Raw genomic sequence first — 14388 nt, 5'->3', positions numbered from 1 at the left:
CTGAATGAATTAAGAAAAAAATGGTTCCTTTTCCTCATCTCTTTCAGGATGGGTAACTCTATAAACAAATGTTAACACTCTCTTGGCCAAAGATAGAGACTGTGTGGTGAGAACATTGGGGAGCACAGTTGGAAGGGAGTATGTTAGAGCTCCTCGAGCAAACCATCCCTCCCCTTGGTGTGCAGAGCAAGGAACAAGGAAGGCCTGCTTTGAGAGTGCAAGAGCTGGGGGCTGGCTCGCTGGCTCAGTCAGTAGAGCATGTGTCTCTTCATCTCGGGGTTCTAAATTTGGGCACCCCGTTGAGTGTAGAGGTTACTTAAAAACAAAGTCTTCCTTCTGATATGAGGAATTTGAGAGGTAGGGTGGGGAATTGTGGGGGGTAGGGAAGGAAAAAATGAAACAAGATGGGATCAGGAGGGAGACAAACCATAAAAGACTCTTAATCTCACAAAACAAACTGAGGGGGTAGCAATTTTGCCCACCTCCTTCAAAAAAGGAGTGGGGTGGGGGTGGAGGGTAGGGAGAGGGTGGCTGGGTTATAGACATTGGGGAGAGTATGTGCTATGGTGAGTGCTGTGAAATGTGTAAGCCTGATGATTCACAGACCTGTATCCCTGGGGCAAATAATACATTATATGTTAATAAAAATAACTAAAAAAAAAAGTCTTTAAAAAAAGAAAAAAAAATGCAAGAGTTATTTAGTCACACCACGCCTAGTTTAATGCTCTGCTGTTGCCTTCTGAGGTTTTTAATAATTTTATCTTTGAACTTGGATTTTATACATTGATGGGACCAGGAGCATGTGTGTGAGTGGAGGAGATAGGTATGAGTGTCTCCTTGTCCTCGCTGATCCATTTGCATGTCACATTTTTGATGTTCCATGAGCACAGCATTACCAGGGATCCCCACAGTGCCCGGGAGTTCAGTACTCCTCAAGACAAGGACAAGGTAAGTGAGTTCTGTCTGTGAAGAGAGGGTGGGCATCCAGAGTCCTGAGAGCACGAGCTCTCCACTTGAACCAGAACTTGATTTGAATGCAGAAAGAAAGTAATGGCACTCTAAATGTAAAGAATGTTAGTTACTTAACAAATGACTAAAGAACCCTATCATATCCTTTCTTATTCATGTCACTTCCCTGAATTAGCCAACCACCTGTGCAAAATATGATAACAGAAAGGGAAAGATGAAAACCCAAAGTTCTTCCTCTTTTCAAGTCTTTTCTTCCTCATCAGTAACCAAAGGCAGTGTTGATGGAATGTGTGTGTGTGTGTGTGTGTGTGTGTGTGTGTGTGTGATCTGATGAAATCCAAACATTGAGTTAGTTTTGTCTGGCACTTCCACTCTCCTGGTAGAGAACCAAACCTGCATGGTCTCAGCCACGAGATAGAAACTATTTGGCATGTAAGTTTAATAATACTCTTATATTGGTCTTTAAAATGTACATTGAAGGAGGTGAGCAAAATGGGTGAAGGGAAGTAGGAGACACAAGCTTCCAGTTATGGAATGAAGAAGTCACAGGGATGAAAGGCACAGCATAGGGAATAGAGTCTGTGTTACTGGAATAGTGTTGTCTGCTGTCAGATGGGAGCTACCCTTGTCACGAGCACAATATAAAGTACAGACTTGTCAAGTCACCATGTTGGACGCCTGAAACTAACGTAACAGGTGTGTCAACTATACCTCAACTGAAAAAAGAAAGAGAAAAGGTCAATGCATAATATAAAGATGAACAGTACATTGTATGATAATAATCTAACATTGTAATTTAGAATGACACTAAGTAGCAAATAAAAAACACCATCACAAGTCAAGAGGAAGAATGAGGCAGAAAGGAGAAAACTTCCTACTTTAAAAATGACTGCTTTTACTCTAACCTCTAACTTCCTTCTGGTCTGCGAGCTTTCTCTCAAGGGGCTTTTCTTAAAGGAGATGATGACCTTCCTCTCTACCCTCTAAACCACCATGAACTATTTGAATATACAGAGTTGAGTACTTTCTCCATCTGCTGTGATTTCCCCTTGAGGTGAAGGTGTCCTCATTAACCAAAGCTTCTCTGAATGGAATAGAGGCTCAAAGCTTGGAAGGCAACTGTTTTCTGTTCCCTACAGGCTAAACCAAGGCTTGTTCAGACCAGAACCACCTGGCAACCACCGATTAGACACGCAGATTTAAAGTTTAACTTTACACAAACAGTGCAGTGCCGTCCAGGGCAAGGTCCACAGAGACAGGTCCTGACACCCTTACCTTTTAGTGTCTTGATGGCTCTGGATCATTGAGAACTTTAGGTTTTGACCTCCAGAGGGAGATTTCAAAGAGATAACACTTCTTCTCACTGGTAGACATCATGGTCTGCAGCCAGTTGGGTAACCAAAACTATTTACCCTACAGAACTCCTCAACCACAAAGTCCCAGGGGGAGGGACTATGGGAGGCAGAGGGTGAGTTTCTCAATTGCACCTGAAAGGCTGCATGCTGGCTGGTGGGAACCCTGGCACCTGAAGTCAGAAGCTCTCCTCTTATCATGCACGTGACCTGGGCCAAGACACTCTCGCCATGTCTAGGCCTCTTCCCCCTCATCTATCAAGTGGGAGTGATTATACTTACACCACCTGCTTCATGAGGTTGTTGTGAAAAGTAGAATGGAATATTTTTATGGGAAAGTGCTTTTTAAAAAAACAAAACAAAAACAAAAAAACAGTAGAAGCATGTCCACAGTCCTAAAGCTGTTAAAGATGAAGGGCTTGGAAAACATTTTCAAATGAATGTTTCCAGTGACTTAACAAATCTTTATTAAGCTCCCACCATTGGTCAGGTTCGATTCTAGGCGACAGAGAAATGATGGTGAACAAAAATGGGCAAAAGCTCTCTTGGTGTCATATTTGTCATTTGTTCAGCAGGGATAATAACTGTGAAAGAAAGTAACAGTGGAGCGGCAACTTGTCATCGGAGCATGTGGCAGATTGTTATGGTCATGACACCTGACCTGTCAGACTGTAATGTGTCCCCATCTTCTTGCCATGGGGTGTGCTGTCCCTGACTTGTTCATCAGGAACCCAGGCCTGGAGGAGCCCCAAAGCTTCCATTCTTGACCTTAGTCCAACATTTGTGATGGACTAGACCATAAACGAATGGGATTTTTCTGAAGAGAGAGGCCCCATACCAGCAGACTGAGGCCCAGGCGGGGGGGGGGGGGGGAGGCCATTAGCACACCCCAGGGTTCAGATGACTGCAACTCTTCAATGACCCCAGGGAACCGAGCAAACCCACAGAATTGTGAGAAATAATATCCCCCACTGGGGCTGTGTTTGCAGATGGGGCCTCTAAGGAAGTCCCGGAGGCTCACTGAGCTTGTGAGCACACACCAAGGAGAGGCCATGTGAGGACACGGCAAGAAGGCGGTTGTCTGCAGGCCAGGAAGAGAGTTCTCACTAGAAACCAAATTGGCTAGAACTTTGATCTTGCACTGAGATCCTCCAGAGCTGTGAGAAAATACATTTCTGTTGTTTAAGTCACCCAGGCTATGGTATTTTGTTATGGCAGTCCAAGCTGACTAAGACAGAAGCCACGCAGATATCTGCAGGAGAACATTCCAGCAGAAGCAACAGCTGGGATAAAGGTGCTGAAATGCAGGCAAGCTGAAGGCTGTAATGCCAGAGCACAGGAAATAGAGCCCTGAGTTGGGGTAGAGAGGGAAAGGGTATGCAGATCAGTAGGCCTTTGAAAGGCTTTGTCTTTTACTTGAAGTTAAAAGGAAAGTCTGCAGAGTTTGGAGGGATAGAGTGGTATGCTTTCAAAAGCCATGCGTTTCTGTAATATTTGACTTTTATGTAACAATGAACATGTGTCACTTTTGTAATCAGAGAAAAAGACACAGGCCATTTAGAAGACTCCATGAGAGCCAGCTAACAAGTACAAGCTGTGTCCTTTAATGCCAACATGTGGGCAGAGAGAAAAGCAGGGAGAGGCAGAGAGGGGTAAAAGGGTGGCTGTTGGTGGGGGGCTGGATTGCAGATGATGAGAAGTACCAGTCTCATCGGGCCACTGGCCTTGGACTCTTTGAGGACTTGTCCTGTGCTCTGACTCTTCTCCCACTGGGGAACTGCAGCTCTCTGGAATGGTGCTGGGCAAAAGATGGGGGTGGGGAGCTGAATATGGGGCAAGAACAGAGACTAAACCATGGACTGAATTCTTCCTTGAAAGGAATCAAGTACATCTGATTTACCCCGGCACTTAGCACATTGCCTTGCTTCTATAGGCCAAGAGCCAGATGATTCCTTGAAGAAATGAATGAACTGACCTGTTATGCTCTCCCCTCCTTACCCCTCTTCTTTGTTAGTACAGCTGAATTCTAAAGGGGATCTTTAAATCAGAGTCCATGTTGTGGAAGGTGGATCGTTGACATAATAAAATGAAGGCTTAAGCCTTGCATATACCCCATGATCTGTGTCTGGTTCAAAAAAATGTAACAAATTGAGCTGAACCTTCAAGAGAGGTTGAGATCTCACAGGCTCTCAGATAACACTTTACATCGCACCATTGTTTATATCTAAGTGTGGACTGAGACTGGCGGAGTTCAAAGGGCGATGGAAAGACTGGATGAGTTGTGTTGTCTTGCAAACACCCATTCACTTTTTTTTTCTTCTTTGGCTGGCAGAGGGATGGATGAATAGAAAAGATGCTCAATGCAAGCCTGGACGTTTTAAATGAGCATTCTGTTTAAAGTGCAAATGTGCTTTGCTATAAGCAACAGATGCATTTCCTAAATATTACGTATAACCCACTTCTTTTTCTGAGTTCCAGAGGAGCTAACTCTGCTGAACAGAAGGAAAGATTCTTTGTGTTTTGTGAATGACCACCCCCTTAGTCATCTGTTCTGTAAATTTGGCATTTCAAGGATCAGGTATTTTATAAAAATTCTTTGAAGGAAACAATGACCAATTATTTCTGATACAGTGATAATTTTTTTCTTCTTCAATAGATTAGAAAAATTTGACTATGTTCAGCCCCAACGACCCATCTTAGGGCAAGTTTCAAGTTAATGAAAAAGAAATGCAAAATCAGATCAGCCCAGTGGAGGGTGGGGACCAGAATATGCCATCCAAAAATATGCCACTTTGGTATAAGGATTATTTTGAGCTGAAGGCAATTGAAGGGAAGCAGATTAAAAAAAAAAAAAAAAAAAAAAAAAGCTTTCTGCCCACACCTATTTCCCTAAAAGTAGGATGTTAATTTCCAAAGGTCCCCTGTCTCTTCTCTCTACCAGGAAGAAGTTAATCACTGGAGACAACTCTAGACCTTTATCATAAGCTCAGAGATAGCACCAGAGAAATCTACAAAACAATCTTTGCTAAAATTACCCCTTATCTATCATTCATTTCCCCATATATTTGCCTTTTCACAATTTGCCACCCATAAAAGCTCAAAGTCCTTTTGTTTCTTTGACACTTCACTAAAAATGTATTGTTCTTTTGTTAATATGCTATACAACTAACAAAACAAAAAGACAACATACTCTATGGGAGATGACATTTGCAAATGACATATCCAATAAAAGGGTTAATATCCAAAATATGTAAAGAACTCATACAACTCACACCAAAGAAACCCGAATAATATAATTAAAAAATGGGCAGAAGACATGAGTAGACATTTCTCCAAATAAGACACACAGATGGCCAATAGACACATGAAAAGATGCTCTATATTACTTATCATCAAAGAAATGCAAATCAAAACCACAATGAAACAACACCTCACACCTGTCAGAATGGCTAAAATCAAAACTCAACAAGTGATGAGTATTGGAGAAGATGTGCGGGCAAAAGGAGCTCTCATGCACTGTTGGTGGGAATGCAAACTGGTGCAGCCACTATGAAAAACAGTGTGGAGGTTCCTCAAAAAATTAAAAATAGTTATTGTATGATCCAGTAATTCCACTACTGGGTATTTACCCAAAGAATATGAAAACACTAATTTGAAAAGATATATGCACCACAATTTTTATTGCAGCATTATTTACAATAGCTAAATTATGGAAGCAACTCAAGTGTCCATCAATAAATGAATGGATAAAGAAGACGTGGTATACATATACAATGAAATATTACTCAGCCATAAAAAAGGATGAAATCTTGGGGCAACAACATGGATGGACCTAGAGGGTATAAGTGAAGTAAGTCAGTTCGAGAAAAAGAAATACCATGGATTTTGGCCATATTTGGAATTTAGGAAACCAAACAAATGAACAAAAGAGACAAACAAAGAGCCTGTGACTTTTGATCTCCGGATCATGAGCTCAAGCCCCACCTTGGGTGTATAGCTTACTTAAAAAAAAAAAAAAAAATGGAGAGATGAGGAGCCTAGGTGGCTCAGTCGTTTGTGCATCTGACTCTTGGTTTCAGCTCAGGTCAGGATTTCAGGGCTGTGGGATTAAGCCCCAAGTTGGGCTCCCCGCTCAGCAGGGAGTGTGCTTGAGATTCTCTCCCTCTCTCTCTGCCCTCCACCCCGCTCACATGCTCTCTCTCAAATAAATAAATACATCTTTAAAAAAAAGAGAGAGGCACCTGGGTGGCTCAGTGGGTTAAGGCCTGTCTGCCTTCGGCTCGGGTCATGATCCCAGGGTCCTGGGATCGAGCCTCGCATAGGACTCTCTGCTCAGTGAGAGCCTGCTTCCTCCTCTCTCTCTGCCTGCTGCTCTGCCTATTTGTGATCTCTATCTGTCAAATAAATAAATAAAATCTTGAAACAAATAAAAATAAAAATAAAAAAAAGAGACAGACAAATCAACAACAGCAACAACAAAACCAGACTAAAATACAGAGAATAAACTGGTGGTTACCAGATGGGAGGTGGGTGGGAGAATGGGTGAAATACATGAAGGGACTTAACAGTATGCATATCATGATGAGCGCTGAGTAATGTATGGAACAGTTGAATCACTATTGTACAACTGAAACTAATCTGACATTGTATGTCAATTACACAAGAATTTAAAAAAAATGCAATACCAACCCAATTCCATCTATCCCTTTGAGTTACTCATCTCTGGGTGCCCCTGTGCATATGTACAATACACTTGTTAATAAACATCTTTGATTTCCTCTTGTTAGTGTCTTTTGTCAGTCTAACTTTCAGGGCCAGCTCAATGAACCTAAGATGGGTAGAGGGAAAATAATTTTTTGTCCTCCCCTATATCAGCAACAAATTCCTTATCCTTTACACAATTAAAACAGTCAACATTCCTTATTGAGGACCCAGTAAATGAGCCCAAGACACAGTTCTTTACAGCTAGTTATTCTTCAGAAATCTGTCTTTAGGCCTTTGGCCAGATGGGTCATCGGGTCTGACCCAAGCTTAGAGAACTACTTAGAAACATTCATAACCAACCAAAGAGGGTTCCTAATAATACATAGTCTGGCTACTCTGATTTGCTGAGCAAAATAAACAAGTTAATGAATGTATGAAAAGCTGCTTGTGAGACATTAAGTCCCCAGTGACTTGCCATTGCTGACTTTTGAAAGGAGAGAAAAGCACAATCTGTTCCTACTTGGGCAGTGTCTATTTTCTTAGCTCTAGCATAATACTACATTTGAATAGCTTTATTTTCCAGATTTTTTTTTCTTTGCCTATGGACATATCCTCCAAATATTTAGAACCTTCATTAATGAAAACCTTTAAAATGGATTAAGCACCCAACATGCCAGACATCTTCCTAAGTGCTTCATGTGTGTTAACTCACCAAATCCACACAATGCCATGAGGTGAACAGTGTCTTTAACCCCATTTCACAGATGAGGAAGCAAAAGCACACCCATGTGAAGTAACCTGCCTCCAAGGCAGTTCCATAAGCTGGAGCTCTTGCCACCACACTCTGCAGTTTCTCAGTCCCAGGGACAAAGAGCAAGTGGTTAAACTATTGGCAGAAGGTTCTATTTATAAGCGGGGAATCAAGCCCGAGGCCAAGGATTAATTTCATTTCATACAATCAGGAAAGCAACTAAGTTCTAGCAAGGAAGAACTCAGTTTGAGTAGTTAGTGGGCTACCTCTTGCAATTTTCCCAAAAGCAGCTGCACGGGTCCTGATTCACTGTCACTGAGCACCGGTGTTGTTTCCCATGTCTTTAGCTCTGGCGGCTGGAAGAACTGAGGCCATACCTAGAATGTGTCATTGGGCTAATTTTATTCTGTAAATAATAGAATAACTGTTTACAATATTTTAAAACATCCCCACCTTTTTCCAGGCCTCCTCTGAGCTCCTGCTGATTGCTCCATCTGCATACTTTCTTGGTCACCACTGACTCTAAATTTAGTCCTGGTGAATGAGAAGAGTCTTCTGCTTATATTGTCTGCATATTAGCTGTTTTATGTTGTTAAGAGCTCTCCTCACTTTTACGAGGGGTCGACAATACAGAACACACGTGTGTTTTCCAAACGAAATTTCATGTTTTGGTTAAAATTTACTCCCTGGCAAATTGAGCTCACTTTATTATTATTTTTTAAAGATTTTATTTATCTATTTGACAGACTGAGATCACAAGTAGGCAGAGAGGCAGGCAGAGAGAGGGGGGAGGCAGGCTCCCTGCCAAGCAGAGAGCCAATGGGATGCAGGGCTCCATCCCAGGACCCTGGGATCGTGACCCTAGCGAACGACAGAGGCTTTAACCCACTGAGCCACCCAGGCACCCCCCAGCTCACTTTAGGTAAGATATTAGAATAAATTACAATAAATAAGGAGCAATTACAAAGGATAAGAAAGGCCAAGGGGAAAAACAACAACAACAATAGTCTGGGGGTTTGAAATGTAAATCCAAAGGAGGGGCGGGTTACAGGGGTGCCAGAAGGGGTGGGAATGTTAGTTTCCTCAACTTTTTACATTCTTTCTTTCTTCTAAGCCATTTCTTCCAGTAAAACTGGTTCTTTCTCCCCAGGGACCACAAATATCTGATTCTTGTCCTAGCCCAGATGGTGGAGTACAGTGACCGTCAACAGAAGAAGAAAGAGCTCCAGTAAAAATAAAGGTCAGGAGATGCAGGCGCCGGGTACCGCCTGGGTTGGTAACAGCTTGAGAATCTGTCTGAAATGCCACGCTGGAAAGAAAAGTCACATCTGCCCCGAGGGCCCAGCAAATGTTACAGTGTTTTCCTGCACCCACCTTTCTGGACCTGTTGAATGTCACTCTTCACCACATTTACTCTGCATCAAGTGGTTAAGACAGAGCTTTCTCATTTCTGAGTAAACGACCATGCGTAAAGACGGTCATGCCTTGAACATTTAGCGAGGGGAGATAATTACGTTACCCTGGGTGGATTGCCCTCTCATGACTGTCAGACAGCCGAATTGAGGAAACAAGTCGGAACGCTAAGGACAGATGCTGAGACACATCAAAAACCTCTATTACTAAAGAATGAAGGAAAACCTTAGCTTGGGGCAGATTTACATAACCAGATGTCAACACAGCTTTCACAACCTCTTTCTGAAGTGCTGACAGAGCACCAGACATGTGCCGTGTAGTTTGGTGGGAGAGCATAGCTCTGGCTCTGCTCACACTTGAGTTTGAGGCGGCTGTCTGCTGCTTACAATGTGGAACCAGAGCCCGTCTGACTCAGTTTGTTCACCTCTTTAATGGGAATATGTGATTCCCTGGGTGGTCTGGCGAGGCTCGAATGAGATAAGGTATTCACATTATTTAACAGTGCCCCTGTCTCCTGCTGGCTGGGTGACCCGGGGAAGGCTGCCTAACCTCACAGTTTCCTCCTCTGTCAAATGGGGATGATCCACACCTCCCAGGTTTGCTGCGACAACTAAGTCAAAGTCAAGGGCCCATCTAGTATACAGTCTGAGCTCTTATTGCTACTTACATTGGACAATACTTATATTGTCCATTCCATGTCCAAAGGTCTTCTTCCACCTTCGGACATGGAGACCTGAAACACACAATCCCCTAAATGATTACGGTTACTTAGAACTGCGAAGTGAAAGGTGTAATCTTGTATATGCATTGACTACTTCGCAGGCCAGAATGAAAATACTGACTTGGACTGAATTTGCTGCCTAGCATGATGATAAATTAATAGCAAACTGTGTTTGCTCACCGTTTATCTCCAGGGAGCTCTGGGCACTGTCTCTGGGCATAATCTTCACAACATCCTGGCGAAGAGGAGATGATGAGTGATTTAATCACCATCTTCAAGATGATGAAGGATGCAGGATTGTCGTCTGGCTGGTGACCGGCGGTTTCCACCACAACCCAAGCCAGATAAAGAGCTGGCAGGCCCAAGTCATGGAAAGATTTGAGTTAAACCCCTGGAGATACATTTTGACGAGATTTCCATCCAGGCAGTACTTTGGTTCAAAGTCCTGAATTATGGGGCTACTACTGAATTAGAGTTTCCCGGTGGAAAATTGAAAACATAGGTTTCTTTACAGTATATACACAGCTTGGCTTAACACCTGGGTGAGTCCTTTGGGCGGGTCTTCCCCTGAAATGACTCCAGCCAATTTCCGTGCCAGGCTATTTGGCTATTTCCCAGGGACATTCTGGAAAGGCTCAAATGAGCAGGTTATCCCATGGTTGAGTGAACTTTAAGCAGCTAACCCAGACACCCAGTCTGAAGGTGAAACAATGCAATAGAGTAGTTTAGCTACCTGGACTTGTGGAAGGATATCTATGGTCTGAGCACAGGCACGGATGTCATTAGAACAGTTATAGGACTTTCAAAAGCCTCAGACTCCTGAGAGAATGATCTATATTCCCACCACCTCCTCAAGCAGTCAACAAAAGCAGCATGACTATCATGTTGCCTTCCTATGGTTACCATAGTGATATGAATGCTATGGTTGCTGGCAGGAGCAGAAGGGAGGCATGGAAATTGGTATAAGCCACAAGCACCAGCAAAAACCCAACTCTTCCCCAAGGAGAGCCCAGTGGGAGAGGCAGAACCCAATGGTGGTACAAACACCAGTCACCAGCACCGTCCTCTTCCCAGCTCCTGATAGTGACCAGCTGACTTGTTCTTGACAGGTGTGCTCTTTAGGACAGGTTTTACTATGCCTATAAATCACCTGGGTATCATTTTGTTAAAATAGAGACTTTGATTCCATTGGTCTGGGTAAGGATCTGAGATTCTGCATTTCTGAGAAGCTCCCTACACAGCAGTTTGAGCAGCGAAGTCTTTGGTGGGATTCACATGTATGAGAACCCTTAAGGAATAGGGGCTTCAACAAGACAAGAGTTTACTCCTCCTTTATGTAACCCTGCTCTTTGAAGTTGCCAGGAGCCCGATCCACTGCCGTAGAGCTGGGCCATACCAGTTTTGTTGCCCTGCCTCTGCAGTCTACACTGGGCTCACTTCTAAAATCTGCAATTTAACCAGCAGCCATGGAGAAGGGCATGCCCTTCCCTTTCAGGGCCTAATCCAGAAATTGCACATTCCCCCCTCTAGTCCCATTATTTTGGCTAGAATTTAGTCACATGGCCACATCTAGCCCCAAGTAAGATTAGGACATATTTTATCTTATGCATATTTTATGCTGTGCTCCCAGGTGTGCATCCATATCAAGGAAAGAGAGAATGCATAGTGGGAGACACTAGCAATCTCTGTCATAGTTGGGGATAAAAACAATGGCGACACTGGAATGTTATTGAGTCCTTACTCTCTGGTAGGCACAGCGCCTTAAATGAATTGCCTCATTCAATCTTCAAAAAAAAAAAAAAAAAAACCCCACTATTGGTAGGTATTCTTCTTGCTCCCATTTTACAGATAAAGAAACTGAGGTTTAGGGAATTTAAGTAGTTTGCTGCAGTCAGGATTCAAATCCAGTCACTGTCACTCCAGAGCCTGGAATCTTAGGAGAAGGAAAGGATTGATGATAGAAAACAGCAGGTGGGGTCAGGCTGTTTCAACCCTCAGAGGGCCCCCAGCTGTGGGACGGCAGTGGGTCCTGAGTCTACGAGACGAATCCCGTAGGACTGACTACACCAACAATCTTGTGCAGTCCACCGAGAAAGACGACGCTTACCTGGGACAATGTATACATCCTATTTCCAGAGGCAGAAGAATGAAGGCATCCTCCTGCAGGGTTTAAGATTTATGAACCAAGAAGCTTTATTCCCCTCATGTTGGCAGCATGGTTGTCACCTCAGGCCATCCCAGGCTTGAGAGGTGATGGTCTGTGGCCCTGCTGTGGTCTGTACCACCTCCTCCCCCACCCTCCCACAGCAGACGCTACCCTGAGTACCTGGAGCATTTGTCCTAGGAGAGCCACAGCTGGCCAGGACCAGATGGGACCACTTCTTGTGTCAGTCACAAGTTAGAGGACATTTGAAAACTGTTTTCCAAAGTTCTCCCCCCTCCTTCTTCTTTTCATAAAAAGGGCTTTTTGTTAGTACAGCCTTTGTTTGGGGATTCAGTTGATAAAGGGACCATTTTATTGGAATGAATTACTGACGCAAGTGCTACCAGAAACCCTAGCGAGAGGCCAGCACTCTGGCTCTTATTCAGCAAGGTGAATGGAAACAGCTACTGGGCATCGGTATCAAGGGCACTTTGGAGTTCACTGCCATCAGCAACTTCAAGCTCAGTTGCTGGTTGACTCTGAGTTTAGGGGAGGCAGTCAGAGAAAGCGCTAGCAAAAAAGTATTAGACTTTTTCCTTTCTGTATGAAAAATGTCAAATGGGCAGAACTGTTGGCCAGGGCTTATCTAGAATGAACTCTTTCTACCTATTATTAAACTGCTAAATCTCCACTACAAAGACTGGGGTCCCTGTAACAATTCCAGTTCATTCTTCTGACTCCCTAGAAAAGTCACTTTTCTCTATTGAGCCAAAATGAAAGCTGGGAGGAAAAAAGTCAAACAGCCGAAAGTAAACCTCAGACTTTGTGGGACTCACACAGACACAGAACATGTAAAGATTCTTTAAATTAATTCTCTTCAGATGGTGCTCAGAGGTCTTTGGAAAAAGATACGGACGGGGCGCGTGGGTGGCTCAGTGGGTTAAGCCGCTGCCTTCGGCTCAGGTCATGATCTCAGGGTCCTGGGATCGAGCCCCGCATCGGGCTCTCTGCTCAGCAGGGAGCCTGCTTCCTCCTCTCTCTCTGCCTGCCTCTCTGCCTGCTTGTGATCTCTCTCTGTCAAATAAATAAATAAATAAAATCTTTAAAAAAAAAAAAAAAAGAAAAAGATACGGAAATACCGGTAAGCCAAAACACGTGCATTCTAACTTGTTTTTCTCCCATGTCTGGTGCATGCAGTGCCAACGGAAATTTGGGAACACATGGACTGACGGTGTATTTCTCCATAATCTCATCTGCTGTTTTGTTGAGACTCCAAGACCAAGTATATTTAAAGTCTGATAGATGAACCAGCATTTCTTGGGCCACCTCTTTTAAAATACTGCTATTTGCAAACAGTGGCAAGGGATGAGGCACTTCAACCAATTCACCGTGAACTCTTCAGAGTTCAAGGAAATCATTAAGGGCTGATAAAGTCAACAGAAGTTTGGGTAAGAGAAAAGGTCCCCCTTGATGTTGTTTGAAGACCTGTAACGCCAATCAGTTCTAAGTGACTGAACCCCGAGTATTGATTAGGAAACAGATGCCCACGGGCAGTGCCAGCTGTCAAGCTTGACAGTGTCACACAGACCAGCTCCTACAGATCTCTCTGAAAAACAAGACGAGCAGTGGCAGTCCTGCCATTTTTGCCCCTTCAAAAACAACATGCACTTGTTTTAAGAAAGGAAGACAAATTTCCTAGTCTGTAAAACAAGGGTCATAAGATCTGGCCTGTTTATCTTACAAGCAAGATAACGAAGCATCCTTTTTTTCTTTTTTTTAAAAGATTTTACTTATTTGAGAGAGAGACACACAGCACGAGACAGATCACAAGCAGGGGAAGCAGCAGCGGGAGAGGGAAACGCAGACTCCCCGCTGAGCAGGGAGCCCAATGTGGGGCTCAATCCCAGGACCCCAGGATCATGACCAGAGCCGAAGGCAAACACTTAACCAACTGAGCCACCCAGGTGCCCCTGAAGCAGCCTTCTAAAATGCTGTACCCACGTCTGATGCCGGCATTACTATGCAGGGAGAACAGCGCCCTGTGTGGCTGGTGGGAAGGACATGTCCAGGAGCGTCTACAGGCAGAGTTTTTAGGTGCAAAACCTCGATGAAGCTCCTCTCTAAGTGTGTCCCCTCCCAACCACAGTTCATTCACAGATTCCATATGCCGTCTAGACTACCATTATAATCACTTGTATAATTTGCATTACTAACATCCTCTCCCCCACTTTGCCAACAGTTCCTGCCCATTTGACATTTTTTATGTATAAAGGAAAAAGTCTTCTATTTTACTGCTAGCACTTTCTCTGACTGCCTCCCGTAAACTCAAAGTCAA

Source organism: Enhydra lutris, unplaced genomic scaffold (assembly GCF_002288905.1).
Source record: "Enhydra lutris kenyoni isolate GAN:26980312 unplaced genomic scaffold, ASM228890v2 scaffoldscaffold9, whole genome shotgun sequence".
Classification (NCBI taxonomy): Eukaryota; Metazoa; Chordata; class Mammalia; order Carnivora; family Mustelidae; genus Enhydra; species Enhydra lutris.
Note: the sequence above shows the minus strand (reverse complement) of the source record.